We start from the raw sequence: 23,594 nt of genomic DNA on the forward strand, positions 1-23,594 counted from the left end.
GAATTATTACAAAAAGAAATTATTTTAGAAAAAAGTTCGACGTCGACCTTTGTCCCATGCAAAGATAAAGTCAGATAATTGATTTTAATATGTGTTATCATATGCATGTATATTTTCCCCTAGATGTTCATATCTTATTTCCAAACGCCAAGGGCCCTCGAGGGGCAGCATGAAAATACACACAAATGTATAAATACATCAGCAAAAAAAAAAAAAAAAAAAAAAAAAAAAAATCCAAAAAAAAAACCCCAACTAAATTATGATTATCACTTAGGACACGCCATGGAGTTTTTAATGCTTCGCTCGGTCCAACATTCGCAACATATATACATGTAAATTTTATATATGACATGGAATTAAAAATATTCATGATTTTATCTTTATAGAAGTTGTAAACACGTTTAAATGTGTATCAGACAATTTATTTTTTTAATTCAATATGTCGGCTGTGTGCTGTGAAAAGTTTACCTTTTTGAGAAGGTAGATAGCAATGCACTGAACACACACTGCGAACTGGAAGACATTAAATACCACGTGGATGACAGTGCTCAATACCCGGCTGTTACGTCATCGCTTCTAATCCGTGTCGGCCATTTGTTCGAGAGGACAATAAACTATAGCGTTATGCAACATCTCCAGAAAGAAGGTAGTGTTCACTTGGTAAATAAATGATGGGTGTCTGGGGAAATATTGCTATAAATATGTATGGATTATGAAAAGTATCAAAGAAAAACTCGAACTCTTTAAATATTGATGATGGAATTGTATTTTGCTTTTTCTGCATGGAGTGTAATAAATTTTTGATAACCACTGAAACTACAAGCATAACTTGACAAATACTGTTGCCTTGGTGCTTCAACGTTTAATAGCATATACTACCACTGCATTATAATCTTTGAATCATTTCTAAATATTAATTATTTCTTGAAACAGTGAAAATAACCGCGATCCCGACGAGCGCGCCAATATGTGACCTTTTGTCTTGTTGACAAAGCTTCCCTTTATTACCAAATGAATGACGATTCTAATGAGTCCCTACATCTATCAATAAACAGGTCTGTATTTGTTCTCTCGTTGTTGATAAGACTGTGAATTGTAAATTAGAGAATTCGACAATTCCTAGATAATGGTAGGGCGTCAATGATTTGGAAGACGACATTGGTATTGATTCAGTGCCAGTCTTGTACACGAGACGACAAAATAGTAGTACTAACTAGTGAATATTATTTACAACGCAGCCAATACCAGTGCAGTGATACTATGCACAATGGAAAATAAAACAGATACATCCTCCAATGTGAGTGCTTTTTAGTGATAACTCGCATGAAAATAAATGTCTCTCCTTCATGTTTTTAAGAAATAAATTTCAATTTTGAAAATACATATGGGGTAAAAACATACTGAAATTTATTTCTCATATTTACATTTTACTTCAATTTCATTTCTGTCGGAATTCCCGGACGTTAATGAAAATAGACATAAAATAATTATCAAAATCCATAAGCGCATCGTTTTCACAACTGCATCGCATTCATGAAGGAATGGCTATCATTGCAGTTTGAATATATATCAAAGACAAAACCATTAGAATATAAATGTGTATATGATACTGAAAACATTCCTTTAATCGGCATCGTTCTGAAGTTCAATTCAACTATTCCCGTGGGGATCCGGGTTGAAATATGTCCTTGTCGTAAGGGACGATTAAATGGGGCGGGCCTTCGGGTGAGACCGCAAAAACCGACGCCCCATGTCACAACAGGTGTGGCGAAAAAGATCCTTTCCTAGGCCGTAAGCGCTGAGCGTAGGCCTTAATTTTTCAACCCTGCAATGGTCTCCTTATGAGTGGAAAATTCTCGAGAGGGACGTTAAACAAGATTCAATCAATCAATCTATTTGATTTACAGCCATCAATGAATAAATGAATCTAAAATTGGTAGGAACATCTCCATATGAGTTAGCTGCAGAACTGTAGCTCTCTGAAAAAATGTTTTGACGGAACAGAGAGCTACAGTTCCACCCCTAATAAAAACCTTCGATTTACGGCGCACAAAAAGCTGCGCACGGTTGAGGCCTGATATCGTTGTATTCTTGTGTTGCTGTCTCATAAATTTAATATAAAAAAATTCTTAACATATTTTCCTACTATAGTTGTGTCCAAACATACCTTCAAATATTCATTAAAGCCCCATACGACCCGAAAACTCCCAGCTTCAAATAATTTTGTTTGTTGACGTAGCCATGTTAGGTAGCCGGGTCAATTCGAACCCTGTTGTTGTTGGTACATGTATATATATTCATAAAATTTGTTATAAGTTATATGTTCGCTCTTCATTTATTATCAACACGAATAATTTATAGAAATTAAAAAATAAAGTTTTTCTAAAGGTAAAATAAGCTCTTGATTAATGATAATGTTACAAAAGTCCTTAACACTCGTGTGAAAGAGATGGAGACCGGACCAGACTAATGAAAGCTGCATTGCCGTGAGTTTAGCTATTTGAATAATTATTACTTAAAGGAAATGGATTTAAAACATTTAGCTAAAATATTTGTGGGGATATTAGTTCACATCTAGACGTTATTGTGCAAGTATGGAAATGAACCGGGGTTCGAATTGACCCGGTTACCTAACATGGCTACGTCAACACACGAATTCATTTGAAGCTGGGAGTTTACGGGTCGTATGGGGCTTTAATGAATATTTGAAGGTATGTTTGGACACAACTATAGTAGGAAAATATGTTAAGAATGTTTTGATATTAAATTTATGAGACAGCAACACAAGAATACAACGATATCAGGCCTCAACCGTGCACAGCTTTTTGTGCGCCGTAAATCGAAGGTTTTTATTAGGGGTGGAACTGTAGCTCTCTGTTCCGTCAAAATATTTTTTCAGAGAGCTACAGTTCTGCAGCTACATATGAGTGAAAAAGTATCGAGCGAGACGTAATAATATAAAATCAATAAAAAAAAACCCACACCAAACAACAACAACAACAACAAAAACCAAACAACAACAACAAAACCGAAAAAAAAACCCCCCAATCCCCAACAGCAATCAAAATCCAAGACATTTTAATCAACAAAAGGATATTTCACAATTTAGTTTGAAAGCCTTGTCACTCATAAGAATACAACACACACACGATATTGATATGTTATCGCTGGTTCTACTTTTATTCATGTTTTTTTTTTTTTTTTTTTTTACAATTTACTTCAAACAACGCAAATTTCAAAGGATAGTCACCCCCCCCCCCCCCCCCCAAATCAAAAATCGATGCTTCTTCAAAATTAGGAAGCTTTATAGCTCACCGATAGAGAATCATAATTTGAAGGGGAAAAAAACCTCTTGAAAAACAGGAATATGCAGAGAACTTCTTAATGGAATTAATATATCTCACCAGCATGCTCTGGTATGCCGCTTAATCAATTAACTACAAGGAAAGGAAAGGTTTGTCACAGCCTCCAAATCAACAAAACTTATCGAAAACGTCATCTAGAACAAGCAAATAGATGAAAAAAGCTACTTCATTCTAATTTATGGTGTTGCGTCGCAAAGGAATTTGTATTTCCGAGCCTATTCGATGTTTATCTAAGGTGGAATACACCGTGCATTATTTCCGTCTTGATACTGTTCCCTAGGTGTGGTTTTTCACAGCGATGTCACTGGTCACGACGGAAACTTAATAAACGTGTGCTAATTATCCCGTGATTAGGGGTTCTTTTGTCACAAGAATCGCATTCGAAAACCTTGAACACCTGATTTCATTTAAGAGATGGTATTGCGATAAATTTTCTTTTGCGGGCTAATTACGATATCTAATTAAGATTCGGTGATTCGGTTTTTGTGTCACAACGTAGTACGGACGTACCCACAATAGATTTGATGGAATGTAATGACCGGAAAACCTTGTAGAACACCCCACTGTTACATCAGCACGTGACACGGTCACCTACAACAATATCAAATACATCTGACCTCTGACTCCTGGAACAATAACAAAAGTAATTGTATTGACATGGAGCAGTGTATTGACAGTTTAGCATCATGAATTAAATACGCTGCCACACAAAAAAGGCCACTGCACAACAAATATGTAGATATTTCAGATCATGAAAAAGAACCTTGTAAGCAAAATATCGAATTACTAATTTCCTATAATCTGCTATTCTTTAGAAATCTGCAGTGGGCATTGAAACACGAGCTTGTTCCGTACTTCAAAAGCATATTTATGCTAGTTTAAAATATTAATTCTATGAATAGTTACGGGATATTCATAGAAATATCTTAAAATGGCATTCCTATAAAATTTCGTACACGGCCAAGGATCAACACTCCCTGTGGTTATTTTATCGGCAGATCACTGAATCAGGTCTTAATGACAAAGTCAAAGGGATCTCTAATAATATTATATCCATATATCTGTCATACATATCTCACAATGCAAATATGAAAAGAAAAAAAACCCCAATAACACAAATATTAAAAGAAAGGGTACGAAAGATAGAAAAAGAAGAAAGGAAATATGCAAATTCAGAAATGTTTTATCAGTAATAAATCAAAATTTATTTCATTCCCCGATAAAGACACAGACCATTCAAGTTTACATAGCATGCTATCTGCTTATAAAAAAGGAACCTTAAACATCTATTGAATTATGGTTCGTGTAATAGACGTTTTATTTCGTTTGTATGAAATATTTACATGTACATTGAATGTCGTCCGAGATGTACGTTCTTAGTATTTTCATGTAGAGTTGATGGCTAAATTAATCAAAGTACAGAATGTAGTGTTCTTGAACTTCATTGATTGTGTTTCGTGAAATTGCTTTTGAATGGGATAACTTCCTTTACCTGATCAAAACATAGTGCTCACGGCGGGTGTGGCCGGTGGACAAGGAATGTTTACTCCTCCTAGGTACCTGATCCCACCTCTAGTATATCCAGGGTTCCGTGTTTGCCAAACTCTTTAATTTTGTAATCCTTATAAGAGTTATGCGATTGATTACTGTTCTTTATCTTCACCTTTCATTAATATATATATATATATGTGTGTGTGTGTGTGTGTGTGTGTGTGTGTGTGTGTGTGTGTGTCTGTGTGTGTGTGTGTGTGTGTGTATAAGAGATTAACAACTGTATAACATTTGCACCAAGTACAATTCAGTGTACTATACAAATGAAAAATTTAATATAGTATTGATGGTACCGCTTATATATATTCTTAATATAATATATACATCTAATATATGAAAGGCGAAGATAAAGAACAGTGATCAATCTCATAACTCCTATAAGCAATACAAAATAGAGAGTTGGGAAAACACGGACCCCTTGACAGACCAGAGGTGAGATCAGGTGCCTAAGAGGAGTAATAATCCCCTGTCGACTGGTCACACCCGCTGTGAGCCCTATATCTTGATCAGGTAAAAGGAGTAATCCGTAGTCAAAATCAGCGTGCCAAGAACGGTCTAACAATCGGTATGAAACACGTCAGACAGCATTTGACCTAGCTGCAGAACTGTAGCTCTCTGAAAAAAATATTTTGACATAACAGAGAGCTACAGATCCACCCCTTATAAAAACCTTCGATTTACGGCGCACAAAAAGCTGCGTATGGTTGAGGCCTGATATCGTTGTATTCTGTTGTTGCTGTCTCATAAATTTGATACCAAAAAATTCTTAACATATTTTCCTACTATACTTGTGTCCAAACATACCTTCAAATATTCATTAAAGCCCCATACGACCCGAAAACTCCCAGCTTTAAATGATTTCGTTTGTTGACGTAGCCATGTTAGGTAGCCGGTCAATTCGAACCCTGTTGTTGTTAATATCTATTCATAAAATTCGTTATATGTTATGTATTTGCTCTTCATTTATTATCAACACGAATGATTTATAGAAATTAAAAAATATAGTTTTTCTAAAGGTAAAATAAGCTCTTGATTCATGAAAATGCTACAAAAGTCCTTAACACTCGTGTGGCAGGGATGGAGACCGGACCAGACTAATGAAAGCCGCATTACCGAGAGTTCAGCTATTTGAATAATTATTATTTAAAGGCACTGGGATGATATATTATTTAAAATATTTAGCTAGAATATTTGTGGGGATATTAGTTCACATCTAGACGTTATCGTGCAATTATGGAAATTAACCGGGATTCGAATTGACCGGCTACCTTACATGGCTACGTCAACAAACGAAATAATTTGAAGCTGGGAGTTTTCAGGTCATATGGGGCTTTATTGAATATTTGAAGGTATGTTTAGACACAAGTATAGTAGGAAAATATGTTAAGAATGTTTCGATATTAAATTTATGAGACAGCAACACAAGAATACAACGATATAAGACCTCAACCGTGCGCAGCTTTTTGTGCGCCGTAAATCGAAGGTTTTTATAAGGGGTGGATCTGTAGCTCTCTGTTATGTCAAAATATTTTTTCAGAGAGCTACAGTTTCGCAGCTACATTTGTCCCAATGATAGGTTGTATTGACAATCAAGATCGTTAAAACGACCATAGAATTTGCGAAATGCCAACTTTAAACTAGACTGTTGGAACCCCTGCACCATCAACTTGTTAGTCAGTAGTCTGCCTCAATTTGAAAACCATCGTCGGAAACCCAAGGCTTATTACGCTTCGTTCCTCTCTCCATCATCGATGGGTCCATTCATTCCTACTCGCTCGGTCTGCCCAACTCTCTGTTTTGTATTGCGTACAGGATTTATGAGATTGATCATTGTTCGTTATATGCACCTTTCATATTAACGGCAAACAACTCAACTTTATAAAATGACAAACGGGGGGATTTCAGCTTCTCCATCGTCACCTTCCCATATTTGTGTAGCAACATTCCATTATCACCTGCATATACATGTATAGTGTTTATATCACTCCACTGATTCGATACGCAATAATTTGTTCTGTGTATAATCAGTTTTTAAATCGAAACAGGCTATTGGCAAACAAGTTGATATTACAGGGGTTTCAACAATCTCGTTTGAAGTCAGCATTTCGCAAATACTATGGTCGTTATAACGATCTAGTTCGTCAATACAACCTATCATTGGGTCAAATACTGTCTGACGTGTTTCATACCGATTGTTAGGCCGTTCTTGGCACAATGAATTTCACTACGGATTACTCATTTACCTGATCAAAATATAGGACTCATGGCGGGTATGATCGGTTGACAGGGGATGCTTACTCCCTTCTTGGTGCCTGATCCCACCTCTGGTATATCCAAGGGTCCGTGTTTACCCAACACTGTATTTTGTATTCCTTATAGGAGTTATGAGACTGATCACTGTTCGTTATCTTCACCTTTCATTCATGCGCGCAGTGCAGAACGTTCCATGGGAAATGCATTACTACAAGGTTGTGAGGGCCCTATATTGAAGTCCTTTACAATATTTTCAGCGCAGTGCGTGATGACTTAAGGTTCAACTACCCAAAGTTATATTGCAAATGCAATTAAAGTCATGACGACAGTTTGAATTGTAATCGGTACTTATCTGCATACAATGTATGCGATATAATACTTAAAGGATCATGGACACGATTGAGCTGAAAATTTTAGTTAATTTTTTTTATTTAATACTTTACAATGCTTAGCTAAAGTATTTCTAATGGTCAACCAAAATTTTGATATCAGTTGTTGAGTTACAAGTGAGATACAGCACACACAATTCTCTGTTATGTAAACAAGGCTCGTGCCATGTTTTTGTTTACATATAGATCGCTTAATAGAAAATAGCATGTTTAAAACAAAATGAAATGTGCCAAACATTAGAAACTATTTAATTGTGTTCAGAATTAACATGTAAATTGAAAACAGTCTGCTTTAAACGAACTTACTAGTATATTTTACATCTATGTAAACAAAAATATGACACGAGCCTTGTTTACATAACCAAGATTGTGAGCTCTGTATCTCCCATATATACAATGTACCTCGACAACTGACATTCAAATGTTTGCTGACCATTAGCAATGTCTTAGTTAAGCATTCTAAATACTAAAAATGGAAAAATAAAACTTGAAAATTTTAAGCTCAAATTGTGACCATGCCCCTTTAATGTATAAAAGTCACATGATCACGATAATCGTCGGTTGGTTGTATATTGTTTAACGTCCCGCTCGAGAATTTTTCACTCATATAGAGAGTTCCCATTGCCGGTGAAGGACTGTAAAATTTAGGCCTATGCTCGGCGCTTACGGCCTTTGAGCAGAGAGGTTCTTTAATGTGCCACATCTGCTGTGACACAGGAACTCGGTTTTTGCGGTCTCATTCGAAGGACCGCCCCATTTAGTCGCCGTTTACAACAAGCAAGGGGTACAGAGGACCTATTCTAACCCGATCCACACGGGAAGATATTGTCGTTCACTACCCTGCGCTTGCACTGTAGGTACAACCAAATGTTAGTCGATAACTCATATTTCTATAGACACAGTCCGTGTACACAAACAACCAGCTTATGTAAACAAACATCCAGGATTTGATTGATGATAACATCGGGGAATGGCGATCTCCGATAATGAGGTACAAATCCATAAAATCAAATTTATATTCAAATCATACATACACACACACACACACACACACACACACACACACACATATATACAGGGTGATCCAAAACATATGTTACACTTTTAAACTGTTATAAAATTTTAATACCTTAAGTTACAATTATGAAATTTACAACATATAACAAAAAGGATTTAAATTTTTTGTCAATGCATACATTTGTCACAGCTTCCTTGTTAATCACCAAAAACTTTCTTCGGAATAATATATGTCATTTTACAACATATGTTCCAAATGACGTCCCTTTGTCTTTAACATTATTTGAACACGATTTCTGCAGTTTTTTACCACAGCTTTACATGTATCAACAGAGATTGATCTTATTTCTCGTGTGATTGCTGTTTTTAAGTCTTTTGTTGTTTGTGGGGAAGGAGAGTACACTCTGTCTTTTAGATAACCCCACACGAAAAAATCAAGGGGGTTCAGATCGGGGGAGTGCGGTGGCCAAACATTTGCGGTATGATAAGAAATGTATTGATCACCAAACGTGTTGTCAAGCCACTGAAGAACACAACCTGCAGTGTGTGGCGTAGCACTGTCCTATTGAAAGCACACATTATCGAAATTTACAACTTTTCGTCTAAGAGCTGGTAGAAATTTTGATTTCATTAACTTTAAGTATCGTTCAGAATTTACCGTCATTGCATCGCCTTCGGTGTCTTCGAAGAAAAAAGGGCCAATTATTCCGCTTGAATTTAATGCAGCCCATACAGTAACTTTCTCACAGTGAAGAGGTTTTTCCACATAAAAATTGGGTTTCGCCGAACCCCAGAATCTAAAATTCTGTTTATTGACAACATTATTAAGATGGAAGTGGGCCTCATCGGAAAACCATATGGCATCTGTAAAATTTTCAGAGTCGGGTCTACTTAAAATCCAATGGGCAAACTCTAAACGACTTCTAATGTCTGTCTCTTTTAAATGCTGCATCACACTTATCTTGTATGGAATCAATTTTAAATCAAATTTGAGCATTCTATGAATACTAGATTTGCTAACGGTGCCATTCAGTTCATGCAATACCCGTCTAACTGATTTTTGTGGAGTTTCAGTAATAACTCTATCAATGGCATCAATGTTCTCTTTGGTACGGGCACTCCTTGGTCTCCCAATACCAGAATTGCGTCTTGTGTCATTTGTGGTGCCTTTAACTTCAAACTTCCTCACAAGTCTGTAAATTAGCATTCTGTTGAGCACTTTCATTCCAGGATGTTGTTTTTTCATGGTTCTAATGACTAAAGTAGCAGATTTACACTCATAGTAAAGTTTGACAATTTCTGCCAGCTGTTCACATGAAGGTTCCATCTTGAAAATGGGATGACGTCATTATGACGTCATAATTAACTGACTATTTAACAGAATTTCCCGAAATTTTGTCAAATAAAATTTATATTAATACACTAGATGTTGACAAAATATCTTTGTAATTGCTTTTGTTTTGATAAAGTTATAGATGATTAAAAGTGTAACGCATGTTTTGGGACACCCTATATATATATATATATATATATATATATATATATATATACACACACACACAAAGCACTAAAATGACCAACGACACGAACGAGATTGTCAAATTTTCGGGACGCCCCGTCCCTTCTTCAGGACAAACGAAAAGAATTACATAATGTGGTCAATATCAACAGAGCATAATAACAAAAACTACATATAAATACATCTAGCACTACAACTACACTAATCTACAAACGTATTTACAACGCAGACTACATGTTTTTGGTCTTTAGGCTTGCCAATCAATGATTTTGGATCAGCTCTTTGGACGAATAAGGCATGTCCTAATTCGCTCCACTTTTAACATTGATTGGCAAGCCTAAAGACCAAAAACATGTAGTCTGCGTTGTAAATACGTTTGTAGATTAGTGTAGTTGTAGTGCTAGATGTATTTATATGTAGTTTTTGTTATTATGCTCTGTTGATATTGACCACATTATGTAATTCTTTTCGTTTGTCCTGAAGAAAATTTGACAATCTCGTTGTTCGTGTCGTTGGTCATTTTAGTGCTTTGTATAATTTTTTGTATTTGACCTTGTATCCATGTTGTGGATCCGACACTCTGAGGTATCGGGTGTTGTTGGAACTTTAGTGCTTTTATATATATATATATATATATATATATATATATATATATATATATATATATATATATATATCACTAAATCTGACCAACGACATGAACAACATTGAATTGTCAAAGTTTCGGGACGACCTGTCTCTTCTTCACCTCTAGTATTCTTGACTCTCTTTGAAAATAGACGTGTTTTAAATCTCTGTGAAAAACTTTCAATATTTAGACGCCCTGGATTTATTCCCCCCCCCCCCCCCCCAGTTTAATGCTAGTTTGTTTCTTCTTTTAATTACATTTATATCTACGTAAATATCATATCGTCCAAAAATTTGACTTTGTCCGTGTCGTTTGTCATTTTAGTGCTTTCTATATCCTATTTCAACAATTAAATCCGACACTTTGGTTTTCAGTGCTCTCTCTCTCTCTCTCTCTCTCTTTCTCTCTATACACACAGAGAGTACATGTAAGTAATTTGTTTATGATCATGACATCTGCACCTGGCCCGCTGGACCTTTACGTCACTTTTAGATATATCAACTTAAATGATTTTGTCACGTATACATGTGTATCCATAAATATAAGTACAGAAAAATATACAGAAGCAGTATCATAACAATATCACAAATTGAGTATATTACTGTTTAAACAACAATAGGATATGATACGATGTTTGTGTTGTACGTGAGAAGAATAGTGCTATGTGTAATGATCCCCAGAGACGCACACGGTTAGACCGACATTTCAAAGTGCATAAAACTTCATTCGAAAAGTTTCACAAAGTGATGTTTTGATTGTACTGTTAGACAAACAATGAATTTTTAAATAATACATACATGTATATGCATATGAAAATTTCCCAAGTTGCCATAAAACAAAAATAAAGTTTCGTAGGTGGGAGTGTATTAATAAATGCTTTGTCTCACGTGATTTTAAACATAAATCATTCACCGGTAGTCTCATGTGTATAGGAAGTCTAAATTTTAAAGATAAAAAACTTTAAAAGTACATGTTTAAAAATGTAAATTATTGCCGCCAAAATTACGAACTTGTCAATATATTTTCATTCGTAAGTAATCTATGTTTTAAAGAACCGAACAGAAGAGATATATTATGCACACTTGGGAGAGATGGTTTCATTTGTATGGTGTTTTCGACCTCTCAAGTGTGTATGACTTGTATGAAGATCAGACATTATTTGTCATTATCATAACGACAATAAGACACAAGAGCATCACTTTGATTAGATACTATACTAGCATGGCAGCAGCTTAATTAAAATCTCATTAGTACATGTTTTTATGTGACAGCTGTAAGCAGACGACTTGATGTTTGAAGTCAGAGGAACCGGAAAGGCACGCCGTGAACATTGGAAAAACGCGCCCCCTATCTTTTTTCTTGTTGACAGCTCCAATAGATGACGCGTTTGATAGGGGTAGGCATGGCCCCCACGGGACCAAGGTTAAAGGAGGGGCAACAAATCTAATACGGTACGTTAAATCATATCTAGTTGTAACAAATAGTAATGCATTGCTCTTAATTAAAAATATTGTCGTGTCATTTCTTATCAGATGCCCCTTTTCTCTGGTGAATACGGCACATTTCTTTAATTGTCTATTCTGTTGGCAATTTGTGGAGTGGTTGATACGTCATGAAACACCAGCTAATATTCCTTTTAATAAACACCGTATGTAAATGTGTTTTTGATACTCGTTCGTCCAGCTTTTCAAATTTACTATAGTCGTCTCAACGATATGTTGATAAGATAGGAATGAAATGTTGAAAATTTCGGGTTGAAAGATTCTAAACTTCGGGAACGGAATGTATTTCATATAGCCATTGATTTTCTGTCTTCAAATACCGGTAAAGTAAGAGAAAGGCACGTAGATCTACAAACGATAAAGACTGCAATTGCACGTTTATAAACAACATATCAAATACACCGCACGAACAAACTCATCTTAAGGATGTATGCTACACCAGAGAAATTTGATGTGGATGAAAAGTGGAGGATATGTACAACAATATTTTGAAATTGAAAACTTTGAAATTTACGTTATTCAGTCAAAAAATGCAGATTTAGTAGAAATCAATCCGGAAAAAATTTTAAAACCCCTGTTAGACTCGAACCCGCGATCTACAGTTCAGCAGTCGAAGTGCTTTTCTCTCTCTTTCATTAACAGTCGACGTGCTAACCTACTGAGCTACTCAGCTAGGCGATGATTTTTTAAATGAATAGACAAATATCGCTGATATTTATATTTTCATCCATGTTTTAAAAGGAAGTCAGCCATTATGACGATGTATAGTACCTCCTTAAGATAAGTAAAACGGAAGGCTATTTGGACCACAACTCTCACCCGAGTTACCAAGATTATACAGGGATAAACACTCCTACTTTTTGGACACATAGTTTGTATACCGTGTACAAAATCTGGCTCCAGCCCCCCCCCCCCCATATTTTTATATATATTTACATTTCTAATGTTTTGCTCATAATATGACATCGTTACTAGTTGTAATGTTGTAATGATAACCAGTTCTTCATACATACGATACAGTTGTGAACAATGCGTTCATGAAAGTTGATGAACATAATATGTCTATTCTAACGACTGAGAATTTCGACAGAAATGAAAGTAGAACGTGAATAAAAATCTAATTTCATTTTTGGAAATCCATGAGAGTATGAACTGCAACGCTTCACATCAGCACATTCATTTCTATGAAGCACTAATGCTAATTGCCCTAAGATTATATATACAGCTGACATTTAGTGATTGGCATCGAGGAAATAGATAGGGTGCAGGCAGATGTTGAAAGCTATTTTTGTATGTTGAGCGTGTCTTTAATTTCAACTGCGTCAAAGTTTGGCTCTCATTCTGAAGGTAAAACCAATACCACACAATTTCCCTAAACTGATTGTTGTTTTACATCGAGCTTTTTTGATATTGAGAATTAATAACTGTAATATTACGATAATAGTACAAGGTGAATTATTCATTATACTTCAAAGCTTTGGTACTTTCATTGCGAATATTGCTGAGGAAGTCCAGAACTGTACATCATTCGAGGAGAAAAAAAAAATTAAGAGAAAGCAGTAAATTCTACTTTTGATTCTTTCAATGCAATTGTAATCTTTTTATCTTTAAAAGTGCTGGTAACTTTCGTCAATCCAAACTGCATGTTAAGAAACAATGGGTGTATGACGTCACTGTTTCTGTTTTATTGATTAATTGTATGTTGTTTAAGGTAGAGATTGATAGGTTGATGCTAAAAAAATTAACCATTGAATTTTTTTTATTTTGATATATGTTTATGATGAAGCTTTGATATAAAACATAATAAAAAATCAATGTAGGTAATCGACCTTGTTTTTGAGAAATATGGCGATTTTAACAACACCTTCTTTAGTCCTTGTAAAGCGTAAAAAGTGAAGAAAAATAAGTAGAGAGCAATATACAAATAGAGCTATAACATTTTTATTGTAAAAAGGATCATAACTTGTCATATATGGTTCCAAACAACATTTCACATAATTGTATATTACACATCAATTTCAAGTTCAGCAATCATTATTAACATGCAACAACATTACTTCAACAGAGCTACATTGGCCAATTACCTTAAAACAGTGCACAATATTTGCACACAGGGTCATACCTTTGCTTAAGGTGCAAAAAAATTACCCATCAAATTTCTTATTTTATTTCATTAAGTGGTCAGTCTATTAGTAAGTAAAATATATGAAAAAAATTATACACCATAATGGGGTTCAATATGGAACTAGCAAAAAATTCCTAACCCCACCCCCTTTTAACAAACTACACATTTTCGTAAGAAAAAGGGTTATTAAAAGATGTTGTAAACAATCCATCAAAAACAGCTTGCTGAAATTCGAAGATTCTTTGCAATAACTTTTTTAAATTAATAAATATAATACAGAAAGTATGTATTTCAAATTGTAGCTTATATTTTGCTGTAGTTCTCGTTGTTGACCTTTGTGCACTTACACTCAGAATATAGATTTATCATACGTCATCATATTTGATGATTAATATCAAGAGTTTTCCCAAATAAAAATCCCCACAAAAAATTGAAATACAATTTATATTTGTTAAAACAAATGTCTCCATTACATCCCAACCCCTTTAATATACAGCATGGTATGGAGGAGAAAGAATGAGCAGGAACATAGACGTCATGAATTGCACTCGGTGCATTGAGAAGAAAGATTCAGCCAGCAGAGATAAACTACTGACCTTTTTATAACTTAGAATGTTTAAGCATTCCCAAATTACCTCTTTGAAAATTGAACATGACAATAAGAAGGTTTCTATAAGCTATTTCAGGGGCGGATCAGGAATTGAAGTTGGGAGGGGGGTGCAACTGTATGAGGCAGGGGTCTGGGGGCCGCCTTGAAGGGGGGGGGGGGGGGCGATTCCCCAGAAACTCCTGGATTTTACAGATTTTTTAGGGCTTAAAATATGTCTCCTATGTAGTCATTTTTATTATTTTCTGTCATTTTTAATAAGGTGAAATTAATAAATAACGCAAATTTTAAGGGTTTATGGAAAAAGTAGCAGTTCTCCCACTAAAAGTAATTCAATAAATCAAAAGATTTTGTCAGACATTTATTTCTCTGAGAGTGGAGGAAATTATGGCTTCTTTTATCGTATATATTTCTCTAAAAAAGAGACCACGATTTACTTTAAACTTGAAAATTTTAGGGGGGCTCGCGCCGGTTGCCCCCCCCCCCCCACAGTATATATGCACTGAGTGTGTGTAACGGGGGTGGGGTGGGAGGGGGGTTAGAAAATGAGAAATTCAAACACATTGATTAAAGTTATAAAATTGGTATTTTATTTTCATTTACAAATGTTTACTGATTTTGGTATATCAAAAACTTAGAATAATCAACAATGACACTTCCTCTATATTTATACAATATTATTGTCTTTAAAAAAGACATGTAATACATGAGTACATGTACTTGTTTTCCATTAAATTCACACTTTAGTATGTTGCACAATATATCTGGGCTCACAAATACATTATTGATTCTATCCGAGTCCCACATTGTGCAGAAGTTCTTGAATTTTCTCTGTAACCTGTAAAGTTGTGGGGTCCAGGGGATATGACATCATCAATGTAAATGAAGTACCTGTTATAAAAAATATATTCTGTATATTCAAATATTGAAAAAAAAATGAATATCTAATATACTAAGAATTGTCTTTATAAATGTCTGGTGTTAAAATGAAAAATTCTATCTTACTAAGATAGAAAATATTGTACCTTTCTTGCTGATTTTCATGGCAAATTGCTGTTGAAGTTGTTGGTTGGAAGCCCATTTCAACTTGCACTGGTCCTTAGGATGATGCTTAGAAAAAAATCATCATAATTAATATTTGCACAGTCAGTATTAATCATTAATTATACTGTGTCAGACAATGTCAATTTTAAAATTGTGTGTCTCAATGCATGTTTAGTGAACTTTAAAATGCTGATATATTGAAAATTACACACATAACATGTATTTTATTATGTTAATTTTTAAAATCTTGTCTGAAATCAGTATTACATATGTAACACTACATGTATGTTAAATGTGTGCAGTGCAGCAATGTGAACTCTTGCAGTAGTAGTACATCTGCATGATTGTTATTTATTTCATATTGTTATAGTTACCTTCTATTTAAACTGTACATACCCTCCCACCCCCGGGTCCTTAATGAGATGAATAAACATCATAATTATCATTACAATATGAGATGACAGATATGTTTTCATAAACTGCCAGTTCATTCTAATAATATCAAAACAAGTCAACTCTAGATTTATCAGACCTGTCTCCTTTACGGAGTGTGGGTCAAGAGAAGGACATACATATCTTATTTTCATACAATACATTTATTTGCCTATGAGGGGGGCTTGTGATTTTACAAATATTTTAAATAAAGTTTTGTAGACCTACATGCTTGCATGAAACATGAAACACCAGATTTGAAATATCTCTTAGGTCAATGAAATTTCAAGATACTATAAGTACTATCATTTATACCAAATAGAATTTTAGTGCAACACCCCCCCCCCCCCTCTCAAACTTGTGAGAGCCCTATTTTTTTTCAAATCTGGCATATACATGACATCCATTTACAATTACATGCACATGTAGGAGTTATATTTTGGGCACATATGGAATACATAAATGCACAAAAAATTAAACAGCTCCAAGTTGTGCGTTTATAGATCTATGTTATTATAAAATCGCGTTGTGAAATAGCAGAGGAAAAGTGGGTTGAATACAAATTCAATTTGCCATTTTTTTTCACTTACCAAACGAAATTATGATTTCGTTGTCCACGTTAAATGCATCCATCGAATTCCTCTTCTCAGAAGAAACTTTGTTTAAACTCTCAATGACTACATAAACAGTATTGAAACTCGCAGCACTCGGACATCACGATCACGCTACATCAACAACTTTGTTTACGTAGCGCAGCTATGCATGGTGGTGAATTTCGTGAGGTAAAAAGTGCCATTCTGCACGGACGAAACATTTAGTCCACTATTATTACATTGATGTATTACTAATCTAAACTATGGCCAAATTTCTATATCTTTCGTCGAGACGACCCTCTCAATCATCGATTCAGTCACAGCAACAACTTGTACTTTCGGAACCCCTTTTTGTTTTTCAACTACTCTATGGCGATGTACGGAATTCCGAAAAATAATTTCACGTGAAAATACACGATTTTTACTGATCACGTGGTTGCTATCGGTCTCTACCTTAACGCCCTGCTCGAGAATTTCTCACTCATATAGAGACGTCACCATTGCCGGCGAAGGGCTGCAAAATTTAGGCCTATACTCGCCGCTTACGGCCATTGAGGAGGGAGGGATCTTTATCATGCTATACCTGCTGTGACACGGGGCCTCGGTTGTTTTTCGGTCTCATCCGAAGGACCGCCCCATTTAGTCGTCTCTTACGACAAGCAAGGGGTACTGAGGCTCTAATCTAACCCACATTCCCATGAGACTTGCTGTTTTAAAACTTAAAATAGGATTTACTAGAATATCCTTAAGGGAATTCATATCGTCATAACATTTAAAAGTACGTAATCAGTCACAGAATCAATACGGAACTAAGAAGAATTGGTTTAGCACACCAAAACTGATGTCTCCCCTTCCATTTTCCAGTTTTTAAAAAACATTTTTAGGGATCATTTTTAAAGTAGAAAATTACGATAGATAATAGTCACCTATAAATATAATTATGTGCTTCAACCAAGGAACGGTGTTGTGAACTTGCGATAGAAAATTAAACTTGCCAACATACCAAATATCAAAGGCCTATGTAAAAAAAAAGAAAAGAAAAGAAAACACGTTATGGTCCGGATAAAACTGCTCCCAAAATACTATTGTTTGACCTTTACATAAAAGGTCAAGGTGAAAGGTCATCAAAAATGGCACGTGATACACTGTCTTATCATGGTATACCCACATACCAAAAGCCTATGGCCTATGTAAAAAAAACAAAAATAGTTATGGTCCGGACAACAACAACCCCAATCTATTATTTGACCTTTACATAAAAGGTCAAGGTGAAAGGTCATCAAACATGGCACATAACACACTGTCTTATCATGGTATACCCACATACCAAAAGCCTATGTCAAAAAACAAAAATAGTTATGGTCCGGATAACAACAACCCCAATCTATTGTTTGACCTTTACATAAAAGATTAAGGTCAAAGGTAATCGAAAATGGTACGAGACACACTGTCTTATCATGGTATACCCACATCCCAAATATCAGAGGCCTATGCAAAATTACAAAGTTATGAGACGGACAAACTTTGTATGAGAAGATTTCATTTTTGAAAATACAATCATGAGGTTATGAACTGCGACGCTTTACGCAGACATACTTCATGAAGCGCGTTAGAAATGAAATTAATTCTTTATACTTTCATTTCTGTCGAATATTCCCAGTCGTCAAAATAGTGATACTATATTTATTAACCTTCATACGCACACTGTTCATGAGGAAATAGCTATCATTTCAATAGGTTCAGAAATAGAAAATGAAAACATTAGAAATGTAAATATTTGAACATATATGGTTTGGTTTGTTTTACGTCATTTTGAGACATCACCAGCTGTAGAGGTATGCTTAACGCTCAGGGCCGTAGTAGTAAGGGTTCTTTCCACAGGCACTCGACGTTTAAATATATATAATAAAACTGTCCTGCTATAAACAAAACATTTACAAGGTATATCAGGCTGCCATCTTAGTTTTCTTTTTGACCAGTTGTATCGCTTGCAATTTTCGGCGAAAAGTTCAATATATGATAATTAGACCCCTACCGTTTAGAAGCAACTCTGTCAATGTCTTACCTCTCGCATCGTCGTAGTGAACTAGAAATAAAGTCTATTTATCGGCTATAATTAACCGTCAAACATCGTCTTCTGCTTCTCAAATGTGACAAATCGGCAAAGGAAGGACGGGAGTGGACATAATTTTGGGCTAGTTCTTTTTTCATTGGTCGATAGAATTGAAAATGGTAAATATTACAATTAACAGTAAATATGTTAGATAGCGAGGTAATGGATCTTGAACACTGTATCTATCTTGTTTTATTTTTTTCGAAGTTAAACATGACAACTTCACTTATTCATGCATTCGTTGTAAAAATCAAATTAGATGAAAGTAAATGTCATACGTAATATTTAAGAAAAGTTCGCAATAACTGAATCCACACCCACACACGCATACACATGGGCATACTCTCAAACATTTATACAGTCAAATGTCTGTAAATTTTCAGAGTTGTCACAATGGATGACAAAACTTAGTGGGTTGGATTTGAAGCAAAAGGAGGGGGGGGGGGGTGTCATGAGCATTTCCAATGTTTTGTATTGGCATTGCGATAGATTGACTAAACTTATCGTGCCAGCCTGTCCCCAAACAATCCGAATTTTATCGCTTGCGGGGCTATACACTACCCTGCATTCAGTGTCACCCCCTTTTCCCCAGTACAAGCATCTGAGGGTACATCAGCAAGGGAATTCTCATTTACATAATTATGTCAACTTCCGTCCTCCCTTTGCCGATTTGTCGCATTTGAGAAGCAGTAGACGATGTTTGACGGCTGATTATAGCCGATAAATGGACTTTATTTCCAGTTCACCACGACGATACGAGAGGTAAGCCCTTGACAGAGTTACTTCTAAACGGTAGGAGTCTAGTTATCATATCATATAGAACTTTTCGCCATCAATTGCAAGCGATGCAGCTGGTAAAAAAGAAAACCAAGATGTCGGCGTAATTTACCCTGTGAATATTTTGGGTACAAGGAAACAATATTTTAAATTATAGATATTTAAAACGTCGAGTGCCTGCGGTTCTTTCATGTGCCAACGCCTTCCACGACACGGTTAGTGTTTCGTCTTTGATATTTTTTTGCAAATAGAAAGGATTTGCAAAAGAAAATCGTACCTGAATACCCATCCCTTCCTTCTAAAAAAAAATCTCCCACAAAAAATGGTAAAGGTCCCTCCAAACACTGTATAAACAAGTGAAGACAAGGATCAGTGATCAATCTAAAAAAAAAAATCCTATAGAAATACAAAATTAAGGGAAGGGCAAACACGGACCCCTGGACATACCAGAGGTGGGATCACGTGCCTAGGAGGAGTAAGCATCCCTTGTTGATCGGCCATACCCGGTCATACCCGCTGTGAGCCCTATGTATTGATCAGATAAACGGAATGATATGTATGGAGTTAATTATACATAGAAAGTTTTGGATTTGACATAATGCAGGGAAGAATAGAGTTATATATAATGTCAAAAAGAATTTCTGATAAACACAACAAAAATCAGAAGACAAATGCAGGCTGTTGCTCAAACCTCAGGAGTGTGTATCTTTAAACAAAAGCATGTCTAGATTGAATTAACTTTCCCGTTTTACTATAATTCAATAACGTATAGCAGTCAAATGCCCCGCAGACCAAGTTAAGCTTAATGTTTCGCGCTATTATCTTATCACGTCATGCATCTTGTCACGTTATCGACAGAATGACGTAATATCACTTTGCACATACACAGTATATAAATATTTGATAAAAGATGATTCGGTACGAATAGAGTTCGTGTTATATGAAAATACGAACAGAAAGGAGTTCGATAATCCCCCATACAATTAACCGACAAAACACTGATATTGCATTTGTAACATGAATTCATTTCAATGAAAAATTAAATACGTAAAGGTGTGTTAAATGAATGATGTCATGGGAATAAAATTTTATTCCCCAAATCCTTAATTTTGATCACGACATGAAACGACAACAGCGACCTTGTGACATTTATATGACAAGTGAGTATTGTAAAAGGTCGGAATTATGGCTTCTGTAGCAACGGGAACGAATGTTAACATTCCAGCCGGAAGCTAAAATCACTGAAGCTTGAAATCGATATCCATTAAGTGTCTCTCCAAAGAGGACAGCTTCAATTAGACTTAAAGTGCAAAATTGGACATCCGTTTATAAAACACCGTGATAACAATCAACAGATATTGCCGATGATTAATATGCTGCAATATTAACGGGTAGCACCCCAGACATTCAATGATATTGTATGGTCCAACGTCTGTCAACAATAGTAACACCACTTTTGTGTGACTGAACTAAATTTAATCAGCTTTATGGATTGTACAGTTTTATTAATTACTATTTGCACTGTGGTTAATTAACATTTTAAATAATAACAATAAAAAACAGCGTTCTGCTTGACATCATGTACGAAGGGGCAACCTGGTGTAGGAAAACTGTATCAACAACTGAAAATATGAAATTCTACAGGAAATATAAAAATTAAACATCAAAATTTTGTTGTCAGGCAATAGCCGCATTCAGTCAGCAGTTTTCATTTCGCCAAAAGACATGCAATAAAAAAGATATCGCAAGTCATGGCTGAGCTAGATAAATAAAACCATTTACAGACAGTTAAGTAACACAAAAGGTTTATCATATATATTCAAGTATCACGTGCACCGCACCTTTCCAGTCACGTGTTACATGTTAATTTGGAGTTTTGTAATGTGACTGGACACGTGTAAATCTACCATGTTATAAATGCGCAAACTTGTCATCAGCAGCTTATTTTACATTTATCTATTACCAGTAATATGTTTCCAATTTATCTCTTTCAATATCGGCAATCAGATAATAAAATACGATTTTTTTTATTGGTAGCAATTGAAAAAAAAACAACTTTGTTAATGATAGTTATGGGATCAGGTGACTAGTGCTTATTCTTGCGAGATTTTTATTGCTTCTGTGTGATGTATAGATTCATTAACTTTATCAAATTGTAAAGTCTTTTCATAAAATGATATGTTAAAATTTACCCAGCTATCAATCGATTCAAACAGAGAACGGAACGATGCTCCTCTTCATTTTTTACACATGACAACCGGGGACTGCACTTGAACATGCAAACACACAACAGTAAACCAAGATGTCATTCTTTTAACACAGAGCTCAACAATCAAATCGCAATATTCATGTTGTAAGAATTAACTAAGCTTCACCATAAAGTTATCTTCAAGCGCACTTTGCAATCAAACTAAGTCGTTTTGATTGCGTTGGGTGTCACGTCAGTAATTTCTTTATGACAAGAAGGTGATTTGAGAAAAGCGGTCAGTGGTTTCGATCTCTACGGACCAGAGACGTCCCAGGGTCGACATGCTGACGGCTTCACTAATTTGTGAGACCGAATTAATAGCGATCGATATTTAAGATTTTTAAGACTCGACGGTATGCCTCATTAGATATTTAATGCGGCGGAATGTTAGAAATGCCTCGCGGATCAGGAAGCAGAAAGATAACCGACCCGCGTGTCGTTACTGGCCTTTACCGAAGGTTCTCAATGTCAACGGTGTCAATAACTGCAATTCGGTTCACAGGAGAATAGCAGGACTGTGAAATAATGTAACACTGTTGTTTAATAACAATCAAACTTGTTTTGTATCATTTGCCATTTGGTTTCAAAACATTCAGCAGTAACAATTTCCGTCCATTAAACTAATTTGACATTTTAGAAAGACGTTCTACAAAGAAATTTGGTGAATTGAAGTATGTCTGCAAACGATACAAAAACAATTTTTCAATGCTTTCAAGAAAGCGTATAACCTTGGTAGTGTTTATCAAAACAGAACAGTGACTATTCTGCGGTAAATGTAGTTTTATCTTCTGATTTTTACACAATATTAAATGTACCTTTAAGTATAATGGTCTGTTGATCCGATATCATATTTCTTCTCTAACACTAATTCAAATGTCTTAGTTTTAACATTAATACAATTCTTCTCAGCTAAAATCTATTCTTTTTTGCTAATTTGGATGCAGACTGTAGTAATAATCTATCGGTTTTGTCTGGGATCGTATACCCTGATTTTAACACCATTCTAGATGTAACATTTCGGTAATTTCATATTTCACTAAATCCAGAAAGTTTTAACAATCATTCAAGACTTTTCTAACTGTCCGATAGCCATGTCAGTATTATTGTTAATTACCTAATTATCTAATTGTGAACGAAGGTGGCAGTGTACATGGAAACCCAACATGCGGCTAAAGAAGGCAGTAATTCATGTACATGTAACCCACGCCATGTGAGGGGAACTCTATATAACAGAGTCTAAAAACAAACCCAGAATACGAAAAAAATATGTTCCTGCGCACTCTACTTACCCTTGTTACAGGATAGAAAGGTTTTACGTTTAGAAGTCCAAAAAAACCAAAACAAAACACCCCATCGCATATTGCTAAAAGCAAAGAAACATTGGCAACTACTTCTCGCAAATAAACTTTTAAAAAATACAAACAAACAAAC

General features: G+C 35.3%; 1 long non-coding RNA gene across 1 annotated transcript; it reads right to left on the reverse strand.

The window, feature by feature from the left end:
* Positions 1–15,523: 15,523 nt before the first annotated feature.
* LOC130046839 (uncharacterized) lies at positions 15,524–17,477 on the reverse strand. Its single transcript, XR_008795866.1, has 3 exons — positions 17,023–17,477; positions 15,982–16,066; positions 15,524–15,847 (listed from the first exon to the last, which is right to left on the reverse strand). It is a non-coding gene; the product is annotated as an uncharacterized LOC130046839 (long non-coding RNA).
* Positions 17,478–23,594: the final 6,117 nt, after the last annotated feature.

This window comes from Ostrea edulis, chromosome 6 (genome assembly GCF_947568905.1).
Source record: "Ostrea edulis chromosome 6, xbOstEdul1.1, whole genome shotgun sequence".
NCBI classification, from domain to species: domain Eukaryota; kingdom Metazoa; phylum Mollusca; class Bivalvia; order Ostreida; family Ostreidae; genus Ostrea; species Ostrea edulis.